The sequence below is a fragment of the Pan troglodytes genome, chromosome 20 (genome assembly GCF_028858775.2).
Source record: "Pan troglodytes isolate AG18354 chromosome 20, NHGRI_mPanTro3-v2.0_pri, whole genome shotgun sequence".
NCBI lineage: Eukaryota > Metazoa > Chordata > Mammalia > Primates > Hominidae > Pan > Pan troglodytes.
Window position 1 is genome coordinate 25785979 of NC_072418.2, and position 16169 is coordinate 25802147.

Below are 16169 nucleotides of genomic sequence, written 5' to 3' on the forward strand. Positions count from 1 at the left end.
CCTGATCTCCGTGTCACACTGTCAAACCCAGGCTGGAGTGAAGGTGTGTGGTCACAGCTCACTGCTGATCATGTACCTGCACTCCAGCCAGGGTGTGACAGATTGAGAAGACCTGGCTAAAAAAAATATGTGTATATATGAAACATCAACTTCAGCATACAGGAAAGAGCGTAAAAAAAAAATAAAATAGAGAGAGAGAGAATGAGAGCAAAGAACAAAGAAGAACAACTATAGCAACTCTCTCTAAGTACTGTGGAAGCAAACTGAAAGTGGGGTTAGAAATAAAACAGAGGAACAAGGTCTGAGTAGTCCCAGGTACTCGGGAGGCCAAGATGGGAAGACCACCCGGGTGAGACTGGGGAGATCCAGGCTACAGTGAATCGTCATCACATCTCTCTTCTGGACCTCAATGGTACCGCTGCCAGCAAGAGCCAAATAGTCAACCTTAAACATGGCAAGCTGGCGGCCAAGTCCAACACTCATGGCTGACATCTGTCTAAAATGTATAAACAAATAAACAAACAATAATTTTTTTTTTTTTGAGCTGGAGTTTCGCTCTTGTTGCCCAGGCTGGAGTACAGTGGCGTGATCTTGGCTCACCGCAACCTCTGCCTCCCAGGTTCAAGTGATTGTCCTGCCTCAGCCTCTGGAGTAGCTGGGATTACAGGCATGCGCCACCACGCCTGGCTAATTTTGTAGTTTTAGTAGAATTGATGTTTCTTCGTGTTGGTCAAGCTAGTCTAAAACTCCCGACCTCAGCTGGTTTGCCCGCCTCAGCCTCCCAAAGTGCTGGGATTACAGGTGTGAACCACCTCGCCTAGCACATAAATATTTAACAATAACAAAGAAATAACAAACAATGATAAGACCAATAAATAAATAAGTGGGAGTGAACAAAGGTAAAATGTAATTAATATAACAACTAATTGTTGTCTGCCTCCCTGTCTCTCTCTGTTTCTGTCTCTCTGCCACTGTCTGTGTCTCTGTCTCTCTGTCCCTCTCTCCATCGATCTCCATGTGTCACACTGTCACACACACGCTGGAGTGCAGGGGCATGGTAACGGCTCACTGCTGATCCAGCACCTACACTCCAGCCAGGGTGTGACAGTGAGAAGACCTACCAAAAATCAAATTTAAACATCCACGTCAGCGTTCAGGAAGGAGGGTAACAAAAAAGAAAAAAGAAATGGAGCAAAGAACAAAGAAGAAAGACCACAGCAACCCCCTCTAAATACCATGGAAACAAAATGAAAGTGGGAGTAGAAAAAAAAAAAAAAGAAGGAAGATGGCCTGAGTAGTCCCAGGTAAATGGGAGGCTGAGATGGGAAGTCCTCCGGGTGACACCGGGAAGATCGTTGCTGCATTGAATCATGATGGCATCCCTCTGCTGGGCCTGAACAATACTACTGCCGGTGAGAGCCATCTGGTCAACCTTATCACCAGCGAGAGCCATCTGTTTGACCTTAGACATGGCAAGCTGGCAACTAATCCAACGCTCGCAGCCAACATCTGTTACAAAATAAATATACAAAAAAACCCAATAGTAGATATTTAACAATAACTAAGAAATAATAGGCTGGGCATGGTGGCTCATGCCTGTAATCCCAGCACTTTGGGAGGCCGAGACGGGCGGATCACGAGGTCAGGAGATTGAGACCATCCTGGCTAACATGGTGAAACCCCGTCTCTACTAAAAATACAAAAAATTAGCTGGGCATGGTGGCGGGCGCCTGTAGTCCCAGCTACTTGGGAGGCTAAGGCAGGAGAATGGCGTGAACCTGGGAGGCGGAGCTTGCAGTGAGCCAAGATCGAGCCACTGCCCTCCAGCCTGGGTGACAGAGCGAGACTCGGTCTAAAAAAAAAAAAAAAAGAAATAATAACAAATAATTTTAAAGACCAATAAATAAATGAGAGTGAAAAAGGGTAAAAGGTAATTAATATCACAATTAAGATCTTCTTCTCTATTTTTCTCTCTCTCTGATTGTCACACTCATGCTGCAGTGTGTCAAAAAAAAATCTAAGAGGTCAACTTCAGCATGCAGAAAGGAACATAGAAAAATAGAGTGAGAAGAACAAAGATTTAACACAACAGCAAGTCACTCTAAGTACTGTGGGAGAAACTGAAAGTGGGGTTAGAACCAAAACAGAGGAAGTAGGTCCTAGTAGTCCCAGGTACTTGAGAGGCTGAGATGGGAAGACTACCCTTGTGAGACCAAGATCGAGGCCACAGTGGATCATAATCACATCCCTCTGCTGGACCTGAAACGGTATGGCCACCAGCGAGGCCATCTGGTCGACCTCAGACATGGCAAGCTGGCAGCTAAGCCCAACGCTCATGGTCAATGTCCATCACAAAATATATAAACAAACCAACAGTAAATATTTAACAATATCAAAGAAATAATAACAACAAACATTAAACACCAGTAAATAAATAAGTGGAAGTGAACAAAGGTAAAAAGTAATTAATATTACAATTACAATTAAGATCTTCTTCACTCTTTTTCTCTCTCTCTCTCTCTTCGTCACACCCAGCTGGAGTGTGACCAAAAAATCTAAAAGGTAAACTTTAAAAAAAATTTTTATTATTATTATACTTTAAGTTTTAGGGTACATGTGCACAATGTGCAGGTTAGTTACATATGTATACATGTGCCATGCTGGTGTGCTGTACCCATTAACTCGTCATTTAGCATTAGGTGTATCTTCTAATGCTATCCTTTCCCCCTCCCCCCACCCCACAACAGTCCCCAGAGTGTGATGTTCCCCTTCCTGTGTCCATGTGTTCTCATTGTTCAATTCCCATCTATGAGTGAGAACATGTGGTGTTTGGTTTTTTGTCCTTGTGATAGTTTACTGAGAATGATGATTTCCAATTTCATCCATCTCCCTACAAAGGACATGAATTCATCATTTTTTATGGCTGCATAGTATTCCATGGTGTATATGTGCCACATTTTCTTAATCCAGTCTATCATTGTTGGACATTTGGGTTGGTTCCAAGTCTTGGCTATTGTGAATAGTGCTGCAATAAATATATGTATGCATGTGTCTTTATAGCAGCATGATTTATAATCCTTTGGGTATATACCCAGTAATGGGATGGCTGGGTCAAATGGTAATTCTAGTTCTAGATCCCTGAGGAATCACCACACTGACTTCCACAATGGTTGAACTAGTTTACAGTCCCACCAACAGTGTAAAAGTGTTCCTATTTCTCCACATCCTCTCCAGCACCTGTTGTTTCCTGACTTTTTAATGATTGCCATTCTAACTGGTGTGAGATGGTATCTCATTGTGGTTTTGATTTGCATTTCTCTGATGGCCAGTGATGCTGAGCATTTTTTCATGTGTCTTTTGGCTGCATAAATGTCTTCTTTTGAGAAGTGTCTGTTCATATCCTTTGCCCACTTTTTGATGGGGTTGTTTTTTTCTTGTAAATTTGTTTGAGTTCATTGTAGATTCTAGATATTAGCCCTTTGTCAGATGAGTAGGTTGTGAAAATTTTCTCCCATTTTGTAGGTTGCCTGTTCACTCGGATGGTAATTTCTTTTCCTGTACAGAAGCTCTTTAGTTTTATTAGATCCCATTTGTCAATTTTGGCTTTTGTTGCCATTACTTTTGGTGTTTTAGACATGAAGTCCTTGCCCAGGCCTATGTCCTGAATGGTAATGCCTAGGTTTTCTTCTAGGGCTTTTATGGTTTTAGGTCTAACGTTTAAGTCTTTAATCCATCTTGAATTAATTTTTGTATAAGATGTAAGGACGGGATCCAGTTTCAGCTTTCTACATATGGCTAGCCAGTTTTCCCAGCACCATTTATTAAATAGGGAATCCTTTCCCCATTGCTTGTTTTTGTCAGGTTTGTCAAAGATCAGATAGTTGTAGATAAGCAGCATTATTTCTGAGGGCTCTGTTCTGTTCCATTGATCTATATCTCTGTTTTGGTACCAATACCATGCTGTTTTGGTTACTGTAGCCTTGTAGTATAGTTTGAAGTCAGGTAGCGTGATGCCTCCAGCTTTGTTCTTTTGGCTTAGGATTGACTTGGCGATGCGGGCTCTTTTTTGGTTCCATATGAACTTTAAAGGGTTTTTATCCAATTCTGTGAAGAAAGTCATTGGTAGCTTGATGGGGATGGCATTGAATCTATAAATTACCTTGGGCAGTATGGCCATTTTCACAATATTGATTCTTCCTACCCATGAGCATGGAATGTTCTTCCATTTCTTTGTATCCTCTTTTATTTCATTGAGCAGTGGTTTGTAGTTCTCCTTGAAGAGGTCCTTCACGTCCCTTGTAAGTTGGATTCCTAAGTATTTTATTCTCTTTGAAGCAATTGTGAATGGGAGTTCACTCATGATTTGGCTCTCTGTTTGTCTGTTGTTGGTGTATAAGAATGCTTGTGATTTTTGTACATTGATTTTGTATCCTGAGACTTTGCTGAAGTTGCTTATCAGCTTAAGGAGATTTTGGGCTGAGACAATGGGGTTTTCTAGATATAGAATCATGTCATCTGCAAACAGGGACAATTTGACTTCCTCTTTTCCTAATTGAATACCCTTTATTTCCTTCTCCTGCCTAATTGCCCTGGCCAGAACTTCCAACACTATGTTGAATAGGAGTGGTGAGAGAGGGCATCCCTGTCTTGTGGCAGTTTTCAAAGGGAATGCTTCCAGTTTTTGCCCATTCAGTATGATATTGGCTGTGGGTTTGTCATAGATAGCTCTTATTATTTTGAAATATGTCCCATCAATACCTAATTTATTGAGAGTTTTTAGCATGAAGTGTTGTTGAATTTTGTCAAAGGACTTTTCTGCATCTATTGAGATAATCATGTGGTTTTTGTCTTTGGTTCTGTTTATGTGCTGGATTACATTTATTGATTTGCATATATTGAACCAGCCTTGCATCCCAGGGATGAAGCCCACTTGATCATGGTGGATAAGCTTTAGGATGTGCTGCTGGATTCATTTTGCCAGTATTTTATTGAGGATTTTTGCATCAATGTTCATCAAGGATATTGGTCTAAAATTCTCTTTTTTGGTTGTGTCTCTGCCCGGCTTTGGTATCAGGATGATGCTGGCCTCATAAAATGAGTTAGGGAGGATTCCCTCCTTTTCTATTGATTGGAATAGTTTCAGAAGGAATGGTACCAATTCCTCCTTGTATTTCTGGTAGAATTCAGCTGTGAATCCATCTGGTCCTGGACTCTTTTTGGTTGGTAAGCTATTGATTCAATAGCTTACCTATTATTATTACCTACAATAATCAGATCCTGTTATTGGCCTATTCAGAGATTCAACTTCTTCCTGGTTTAGTCTTGGGAGGATGTATGTGTCGAGGAATTTATCCATTTCTTCTGGATTTTCTAGTTTATTTGCATGGAGGTGTTTGTAGTATTCTCTGATGGTAGTTTGTATTTCTGTGGGATCGGTGGTGATATCCCCTTTATCATTTTTTATTGCATCTATTTGATTCTTCTCTCTTTTTTTCTTTATTAGTCTTGCTAGCGGTCTATCAATTTTGTTGATCCTTTCGAAAAACCAGCTCCTGGATTCATTAATTTTTTGAAGGGTTTTCTGTGTTTCTATTTCCTTCAGTTCTGCTCTGATTTTAGTTATTTCTTGCCTTCTGCTAGCTTTTGAATGTGTTTGCTCTTGCTTCTTTAGTTGTTTTAATTGTGATGTTAGGGTGTCAATTTTGGATCTTTCCTGCTTTCTCTTGTGGGCATTTAGTGCTATAAATTTCCCTCTACACACTGCTTTGAATGCGTCCCAGAGATTCTGGTATGTTGTGTCTTTGTTCTCGTTGGTTTCAAAGAACATCTTTATTTCTGCCTTCATGTCCTTATGTACCCAGTAGTCATTCAGGAGCAGGTTGTTCAGTTTCCATGTACTTGAGTGGTTTTGAGTGAGTTTCTTACTCCTGAGTTCTAGTTTGATTGCACTGTGGTCTGAGAGACAGTTTGTTTTAATTTCTGTTCTTTTACATTTGCTGAGGAGAGCTTTACTTCCAACTATGTGGTCAATTTTGGAATAGGTGTGATGTGGTGCTGAAAAAAATGTATATTCTATTGATTTGGGGTGGAGAGTTCTGTAGATGTCTATTAGGTCTGCTTGGTGCAGAGCTGAGTTCAATTCCTGGGTATCCTTGTTAACTTTCTGTCTCATTGATCTGTCTAATGTTGACAGTAGGGTGTTAAAGTCTCCCAATATTATTGTGTGGGAGTCTAAGTCTCTTTGTAGGTCACTCAGGACTTGCTTTATGAATCTGGGTGCTCCTGTATTGGGTGCATATATATTTAGGATAGTTCGCTCTTCTTGTTGAATTAATCCCTTTACCATTATGTAATGGCCTTCTTTGTCTCTTTTGATCTTTGTTGGTTTAAAGTCTGTTTTATCAGAGACTAGGATTGCAACCCCTGCCTTTTTTTGTTTTCCATTTGCTTGGTAGATCTTCCTCCATCCTTTTATTTTGAGCCTATGTGTGTCTCTGCACGTGAGTTGGGTCTCCTGTATACAGCACACTGATGGGTCTTGACTCTATCCAATTTGCCAGTCTGTGTCTTTTAATTGGAGCACTTAGTCCATTTACATTTAAAGTTAATATTGTTATGTGTGAATTTGATCCTGTCATTATGATGTTAGCTGGTTATTTTGCTCATTAGTTGATGTAGTTTCTTCCTAGTCTCGATGGTCTTTACATTTTGGCATGATTTTGCAGTGGCTGGTACCGGTTGTTCCTTTCCATGTTTAGTGCTTCCTTCAGGAGCTCTTTTAGGGCAGTCCTGCTGGTGAAAAATTCTTTCAGCATTTGCTTGTCTGTAAAGTATTTTATTTCTCCTTCACTTGTGAAGCTTAGTTTGGCTGGATATGAAATTCTGGGTTGAAAATTCTTTTCTTTAAGAATGTTGAATATTGGCCCCCACTCTCTTCTGCCTTGTAGAGTTTCTGCCGAGAGATCCGCTGTTAGTCTGGTGGGCTTCCATTTGTGGGTAACCCGAACTCTCTCTCTGGCTGCCCTTAACATTTTTTCCTTCATTTCAACTTTGGTGAATCTGACAATTATGTGTCTTGGAGTTGCTCTTCTCGAGGAGTATCCTTGTGGCATCCTCTGTATTTCCTGAATCTGAATGTTGGCCTGCCTTACTAGATTGGGGAAGTTCTCCTGGATAATATCCTGCAGAGTGTCTTCCAACTTGGTTCCATTCTCCCCATCACTTTCAGGTACACCAATCAGATGCAGATTTGGTCTTTTCACATAGTCCCATATTTCTTGGAGGCTTTGTTCGTTTCTTTTTATTCTTCTTTCTCTAAACTTCTCTTCTCGCTTCATTTCATTCATTTCATCTTCCATCACTGATACCCTTTCTTCCAGTTGAACGCATCGGTTCCTGAGGCTTCTGCATTCTTTACGTAGTTCTCGAGCCTTGGCTTTCAGCTCCATCAGCTCCTTTAAGCACTTCTTTGTATTGGTTATTCTAGTTATACATTCGTCTAAATTTTTTTCAAAGTTTTCAACTTCTTTGCCTTTGGTTTGAATTTCCTCCTGTAGCTCGGAGTGGTTTGATCGTCTGAAGCCTTCTTCTCTCAGCTCGTCAAAGTCATTCTCTGTCCAGCTTTGTTCCATTGCTGGTGAGGAACTGCGTTCCTTTGGAGGAGGAGAGGTGCTCTGCTTTTTAGAGTTTCCAGTTTTTCTGCTCTGTTTTTTCCCCATCTTTGTGGTTTTATCTACTTTTGGTCTTTGATGATGGTGATGTACAGATGGGTTTTTGGTGTGGATGTCCTTTCTGTTTGTTAGTTTTCCTTTTAACAGACAGGACCCTCAGCTGCAGGTCTGTTGGAGTTTGCTAGAGGTCCACTCCAGACCCTGTTTGCCTGGGTATCAGCAGCGGTGTCTGCAGAACTGCGGATTTTTGTGAACCGCGAATGCTGCTGTCTGATCATTCCTCTGGAAGGTTTGTCTCAGAGGAGTACCTGGCCGTGTGACGCGTCAGTCTGCCCCTAGTGGGGGGTGCCTCCCAGTTAGGCTGCTTGGGGGTCAGGGGTCAGGGACCCACTTGAGGAGGCAGTCTGCCCATTCTCAGATCTCCAGCTGCGTGCTGGGAGAACCACTGCTCTCTTCAAAGCTGTCAGACAGGGACATTTAAGTCTGCAGAGGTTACTGCTGTCTTTTGGTTTGTCTGTGCCCTGCCCCCAGAGGTGGAGCCTACAGAGGCAGGCCGACCTCCTTGAGATGTGGTGGGCTCCACCTAGTTCGAGCTTCCCAGCTGCTTTGTTTACCTAAGCGAGCCTGGGCAATGGTGGGCGCCCCTCCCCCAGCCTCGCTGCCGCCTTGCAGTTTGATCTCAGACTGCTGTGCTAGCAATCAGCGAGCCTCCATGGGCATAGGACCCTCCGAGCCAGGTGCGGGATACAATCTCCTGGTGCGCCGTTTCCTAAGCCCGTTGGAAAAGTGCAGTATTAGGGTGGGAGTAAAAGGACAGCAAGTCATTCTAAGTACTCTGGAAACAAACTGAAAGTGGGGTTAGAAAAAAAATAGGAAGAAGGTCTCAGTAGTCCCAGGTACTCAAGGAGGCCAAGATGGGAAGACCACCCGGGTGAGACTGGGGAGATGAAGGCTGCAGTGGATCACAATTGCATCCCTCTGCTGGACCTGAATGGTACTGCCACAGGTGAGATTCATCTAGTGAACCTTAGACATGGCAAGCTGGCAGCTAAGTCCAAGGGTCATGGGTGGCATCGGTCTCAAAATTAATAAACAAAAATACCAACAGTAAAAAAAAATTAACAATAACAAAGAAATAACAAACAATATTAAGGACCAAAAGTAAATAAGTGGGAGTGAAAAAAAAAAAAGGTAATTAATATCACAATTAAGATCTTCTCTCTCTGTCTCTCTCCTTTTGTCACATCCAGGCTGAAGTGTGACAAATGAAAAATAACCTAAAAATTCAACTGCAATGTGCATGAAAGACCATAGGAAAATAAAGAAAAGAACAAACAAGAAAAACAACAGCACTCTAAGTACTGTCACTCTAAGTACTGTGGAACAAATGGAAAGTGGGGTTAGTCTGTAATATTGTTTGTTATTCTTTCTTTCTTATTGTTAAATATTTACTGTTTGGTTTTTTTATTTATTTTGAGACTGATATCAGCCTCAAGGCTTGGACTTAGCTTCCAGCTTACCATCTTTAAGGCTGACCAGATGACTCTCTCTATGCCATGTCTAAGGTTGACTGGATGGCTCTTGCTGGAGGTAGTACCATTCAAGTCCAGCAGAGGGATGCCATCGCAATTCACTGTGGCCTCATCTCCCCGGTCCCACCCAGGTGATCTTCCCATCTCAGCCTACTGAGTACCTGGGACTACTCAGACCTTCTTCCTCTGTTTTTTTTTTTTCCTAAACACACTTCCAGTTTGTTTCCACAATACTTAGAGTGACTTGTTGTTGTTTATCTTCTTTGTTCTTTTGTCTCTCTATTCTCCTATGCTCCTTCCTGTATGCTGAAGCTAATCTTTGTTTTTGTTTTTTTTTTTTTTTTGGTCACACTCCAGACTGGGTGTGACAAAGAGACAGAGAGAGAGAGAGTGTGTGTGTGAGAGAGAGAAAATACATCTTAATTGTGGTACTAATTACCTTTTACCTTTGTTCACTCCCATTTATTTATTTATTGGTCTTTAATATTGTTTGTTATTTTTTGTTATCGTTATATATTTACTGTAGGTTTTTAAATATATTTTGAGACAGATGTTGGTTGCAAGCATTGGACTTAGCCGCCAGCTTTTCATGTCCAAGGTCGACCAGATGGCTCTGGCCTTGCCATGTCTAAGGTCATCCATATGACTCTTGCCAGTGGCAGTACCGTTCAGGTCCAGCAGGAAGATACGATCATGATTCACTGTGGCCTTGACCTCCCTGGTCTTGCCCAGGTGGTCTACCCATCTCTGCCTCTTGAATACCTGGGACTACTCGAACCTTCTTCCCCTGTTTTTTTCTAACCTCACTTTCAGTTTCTTTCCACAGTACATAGAGTGATTTGCTGTTGTTTTTCTTCTTTGTTCTTTTCTCCCAGTATTTTCCTACACTCCTTCCTGCATGCCGAGGTTGACGTTTTGTTGTGTGACTACCTGGATAAGACTGGAAAGATCAAGGCTGCAGTGAATCAGGATTGCATCCCTCTGCTGGAGCTGAATGGGACTGCTGCCAGCAAGAGCCATATGGTTAACCTTAGACATAGCAAAACGTGAGCCATCTGGAGGACCTTAGACATGGCAAGGCAAGAGCCATCTGGTCGACCATAGACATAGCAATCTGGTGGCTAAGTCCAATGCGTACAGCCAACAGCTGTCTCAAAATAAATAAACAAAAAACCCAACAGTAAATATTTAACAATAACAAAGAAATAATAACAAACAATATTAAAGAAAATAAATAAGGAGGAGTGAAAAAGGTAGAGTACAATAAATATCACGATGAAGATTTTCTCCTCTCTCTTTCTCTCCATTTGTGACACCCAGGCTGGAGTGTGACAAAAAAAAAAAAAAAAAAAAGAAAGAAAGAAAAGAAAATAGGTTAACTTCAGCTTACAGGAAGAAGTGTAGGAAAATAGAGAAAAGAACAAAGAAGAAAAACAATAGCAAGTCACTGTAAGTACTGTGGAAATAAACTGAAAGTGGGTTGAGAAAACAAACAAACAAACAAAAAAACAAAAAACAGAAAAAGAAGTTCTGAGTAGTCCCGGGTACTTGGGAGGCTGAGATGAGAAGAACACCCAGGTGTGACCAGGGAGATTGAGGCTGCAGTGAATCACGATCACATCCTTCTGCTGGAACTGAACAGTACTGCTACCAGTGAGAGCCAAGTGGTGAATCTTCGACATGGCAAGGGAAGAGCCATCTGGTCAACCTTATACATGTCAGGGTGAGAACCATCTGGTCAACCTTAGACATGGCAAGCTGACAGCTAAATCCAATGCTCACTGCCAATGTCTCTCAAAATAAATAAACAAAAAAAGTAAATATTTAACAATAACAAAGAAATGATAACAATATTAAACACCAATAAATAAATGAGAGTTAACAAAGGTAATTAATATCACAATTAAGATCTTTCTCTCTCTCTCCTCTGTGTGTGTGTCTCTCCCCTTTGTCACACCCAGGCTAGAGTGTGATAAAAAATATTTAAAAGGTCAACTTCACTGAGGAGGAAGGAGCATAGGAAAACACAGAAAAGAGCAAAGAAGAAAAACAACAGCAGGTCACTGTAAGTACTTTGGAAACAAACTATCAGTAGGGTTAGATAAAAAACAGAGGAAGAAGGTTGTTTCAGGTACACGGGAGGCCAAGATGGATAGATCACCCAGGTGAGACTGGGAACATTGAGGTCACAGTGAATCACGATCGCATCCCTCTGCTGCACATAAACTGTACTGTCACCAGCGAGAGCCATCTGCTCGACCTTATACATAGCAAGGCAAGAGATACCTAGTTGACCTTAGACATGGCAAGCTGGCAGCTAAGTCCAATGCTTGTGGCTGAGAGCTGTCAAAAAATAAATACACACAAAAAAACAGTAAATATTTAACAATAAAGAAATAGTAACATACAATATTATTGACCAATAAATAAGTGGAAGTGAACAGTAATAAAAGGTAATTAATATCACAATTAAGATCTCTTTTCTCTTTCTCCCTGTATGTCACACCCAGGCTACAGTGTGATAAAAAAATCTAAAATTCAACCTCAGTGTGCAGGAAGGAGTGTAGGAAAATACTGAGAGAAAAGAACAAAGAAGAAAAACAACAGCAAATCACTCTATGTACTGTGGAAAGAAACTGAAAGTGGGGTTAGAAAAAACAGAGGAAGAAGGTCCGAGTAGTCCCAGGTATTCAAGAGGCCGAGATGGGTTGACCACCTGGGTAAGACCAGGGAAGTCAAGGCCAGAGTGAATCACCATCGTATCCTCCTGCTGGACCTGAATGGTACTGCCACTGTTGAGAATCGTATGGACGATCTTAGACATGGCAAGGCGAGAGCCATCTGGTCAACCTTAGACATGGAAAGCTGTAGGCTAAGTCCAACGCTTGCGACTGACATCTGTCTCAAAATAAATTTAAAAACCTACAGTAAATACATAACAACAAAAAAAAATTAAAGACCAATAAATAAATAAATGGGAGTGAACAAAGGTAAAAGGTAATTAGTGTCAAAATTAACATTTATTTTCTCTCTCTCTCTCACACACACACACACACTCTCTCTCTCTCTCTCTCTCTGTCTCTTTGTCACACCCAGTCTGGAGAGTGACCAAAAAAAAACAAACCAAAAGGTCAGCTTCAGTGTACAAGAAGGAGCATAGGAGAATAGAAAGAAAAAAGAACAAAGAAGATAAACAACAACAAGTCACCCTTAAGTATTGTGGAAACAAACTGGAAGTGTGTTTAGGAAAAAAACAGAGGAAGAAGGTCTGAGTAGTCCCAGGTACTGGCAGGCTGAGATGGGAATATCACCTGGGTGGAACCAGGGAGATCAAGGACGCAGTGATTAACAATCGCATCCCTCTGCTGGACCTGAATGGTACTACCTCCAGCGACAGCCATCCAGTCGACCTTAGATATGGCAAAGCGAGAGTCATCTGGTCAGCCTTAAAGATGGTAAGCTGGAAGCTAAGTCCGAGGCTCGAGGCCAATATCAGTCTCAAAATAAATAAACAAAAAAACCCAACAGTAAATATTTAACAATAACAAAGAATAACAACCAATATTACAGACCAATAAAGTGGGAGTGAACAATGGTATAAGGTAATTAATATCACAATTGAGATCTTCTCCTTTCCTGTCTCTTTTTTCTATCTCTCTCTCTCTTTTTTCCATTTGTCACACCGAGGCTGGAGTGTGACAAAAAACAAAATCTAAAACTTCAATTTCAATGTCCAGGAAGGAGCTAAGGAAAATAGAGAAAAGAACAAAGAAGAAAAACAACAACAAGTCACTCTAAGTACTATGGAAACAATCTGAAAGTGGGGTTAGAGAACAAACAGAAGAAGAAAATGCGAGTACTCCCACGTACTACTCGGAAGGCCAAGATGGGTAGACCACCTGGGCAAGACCGGGGAGATGGAGGCCACAGTGAATCACGATTGCATCCCTCTGCTGGACCTGTGTGGTACTACCGCTGGCAAGAGCCACCTGGTCGACTTTAGACAATGCAAGCTGTTGGCTAAGTCCAACACTTGCGACCAACATCTGTCTCAAAATAAATTTAAACACCAACAGTGAATATATAACAATAACAAAAAATAGCAAACAGTATGAAAGACCAATAAATAAATAAGCGAGTGAACAAAGGTAAAAGATAATTAATATTACAATTAAGACCTTCTCCCCTTACTCTCATTTTTTATCTCTCTCTCTTTCTCTCCCTGTTTGTCACACTCAGGCTCGAGTGTGACAAAAAATAAACCAAAAAGTCAACTTCAGCATGCAGGATGGAGCATAAAAGAATAGTTTCCGGGTTAGGGCTCAGAAATAGAAGGAAGGCTGGGAAATGCAGAACCACAAGAAATGAAAAGCTGTGTTCATTCTCCCCTGGTGACCCTATGCTCAGCAGGGACTAGCAGAAACTGAGGGTTTTGTGATTTGAAAGGGAGGATGAGTCCAGCCACATACCCCTGGCTGTTACCTAATGTGTGGGCTTCACTAACATTAGATAGTAATTTGGGGAAAAGAGTAGAAATAGATCATTTGTTTGTCTCCATGTAATTTTTTTTTTTAAGACAAAGTCTCACTCTGTCACCCAGGCAGGAGTACAATAGTGCAATCTTGGCACACTGCAACCTCTGCCTCTGGGGCTCAAGCAATTATCCTGCCTCAGCCTCCCAAGTAGCTGGAACTACAGGCGAATGCCACCGTGCCCAGCTAATTTTTATATTTTTGTAGAGACGGTGTCTCACCATGTTCCCCAGGTGATTCACCCTCTTCTGCCTCCCAAAGTGAGCTCAGGTGATTCACCCTCTTCTGCCTCCCAAAGTGCTGAGCCACAATGCCCAGACTTCATATAAGAGTTTTCAGTGTGAATTTTTTTTTTCTTCTACTGGTCAGCATAGAACCTTTTTTCAACATGTGAGTTTCTTCCTAATTACTGGATTGTGGCACCAAAAAAAGGCATATTTGAAGTTCTAAATGTCATATTATACATTGTGAAGTGACTTCTCAGGACTGATCTTATCTAAGAAAGAAGTCTGGAGAAAGAGAGAAAAGAAAGAGGCATGAAGAATGGCAATATCAACCCAGGTGATAGTCATTCTTGGTTGATTATCTTCTTAATGCAGTGCTGTGTTTAGCACTGACTAACCTTTGATTCTGCAGTCTCCTACCTGACACATTGGCTTGCACTCACCCAGGACCTTACCTCAGTCTCCTCCCATCTTTATCTAACTGTCATTTCATGAAATGGCACTTGTGAAAAGGCTCTGTATAGATTGTCTTGGGCAAAGCTTCACTCCAGACCTAGATTGAGAACACGGAGTGGGCTCTGTGGGTTCAGTGGAGTTGAGCTGCAGGGATTGTTTAGGGGCCACATCTGGAGGTACCATCTCCTTTCTCTGAACCAAAATTAAACAAAATGCACATGTAATGGTGCATTAATATCCAGGAAGACCTGGGGAATCTTAGACAACAAATATTGATACCAAAAAACTGGCTAAGTTTGACTTCATAATGCATTTGAAGTTAACCCAAGTGAATTAGTGCTGTTTGAGCCTCAAAGTAGAATCCATAAAACTCTACAATTACAAATATAAGCCAATTCCATCTTTAAATTAAATTTGTTGTAGGTTGTGCCTTGTCTGAAAAAGTAACTTCTGTTCCAGAAACTGACCACTGCCAAAACCATGCATAAGGTGTGAAATAATTACTAACTCATAGGCTGAAATTGTGGAAAGAATATAATATCAAGAACATAAGCCATTCCCTAACTGATCATAATTTAATATAATGTAATTCTCAGTGGTCATCATTGTTGCTTTGTGATGTATAAAGATATGGAATATGTTTTATGAAAAGTTCTTCAATACATTTTGACTATTAATCCGCTAACTCTTATTTTCTCTACAAGAGTCAGGAATGACTCCAAGATTAGTAGATATATTTCTCCAATACCTTCATGCATATAAAGTGCATAGAATGTAGCTGATTGAATTATCTTATTCTTTTCAAAAATATTAAATGTAGGTTTTTTGTTGTGTTATTTTACCTGCTAGGGCATATTATATACTTAAGAAAGATCATAATTGGATGGCGACAGAAAACATCTGGTCTTTGTCAATTATGATAAGACTGCTTCATTAAATCAGGGAAGGAGGATTCAAGGAGAGGTAACTTGATGACCTTAATGTTTTCACATTAGAAAAAAAAAGCATGGATTTCAATTGTTTTCAGAATTGAATAGTTTGTGACATTTCTTCTTGGTTTAAAAATATTCTAAAGCCGCAGCCTGGCCAACATAGTGAAAGCCCATCTCTACTAAAAATGCAAAAATTAGCCGGGCATGGTGGCATGTGTAGTCCTGGGACCTGTAGTCCCAGCTACTTGGGAGGCTGAGGCAGGAGAATCACTTGAACCTAAGAGGCGGAGGTTGTGGTGAGCCAAGATCGTGCCACTGCATTCTAGCCTGGGCAACAGAGGGAGACTCCGTCTCAAAGAAAAAAAAATTCTAAACCCTTGCCAGGCTTAATATTCAACTATTTCAATTATTTAAGTAAATAAGTATCTGTGCCTCCAGTTTTCCTCTCCAAAATGGATTTGTTTTAATATATTTAATGATTCTAACATTGAAATAACTTTATTTGATATTTTCATTCACTAAAAATACAATTTTCCCTATAATAAATGGTTAGATTTAATTTGGTTAGATTTAAATGAGATCGCTACAATCAAAACTCTTTTAAAGTACAAATATATTTTATAACTGACAAATATGCACAATTAAAAATAACAAATTTGTGACATATTAAAGTGTATCTGTGTCTGTAAGATTGAGAAACATAGTGGATAAGCACATTGTCTACACCTGAAACTTCGTTTTTACAATGAGGTGACTTTAGAAATGTCATTCAGCCTTCTTTTGTTTAATATCTCCTCACCTGTAAAAAGGGAACAATAAAGCA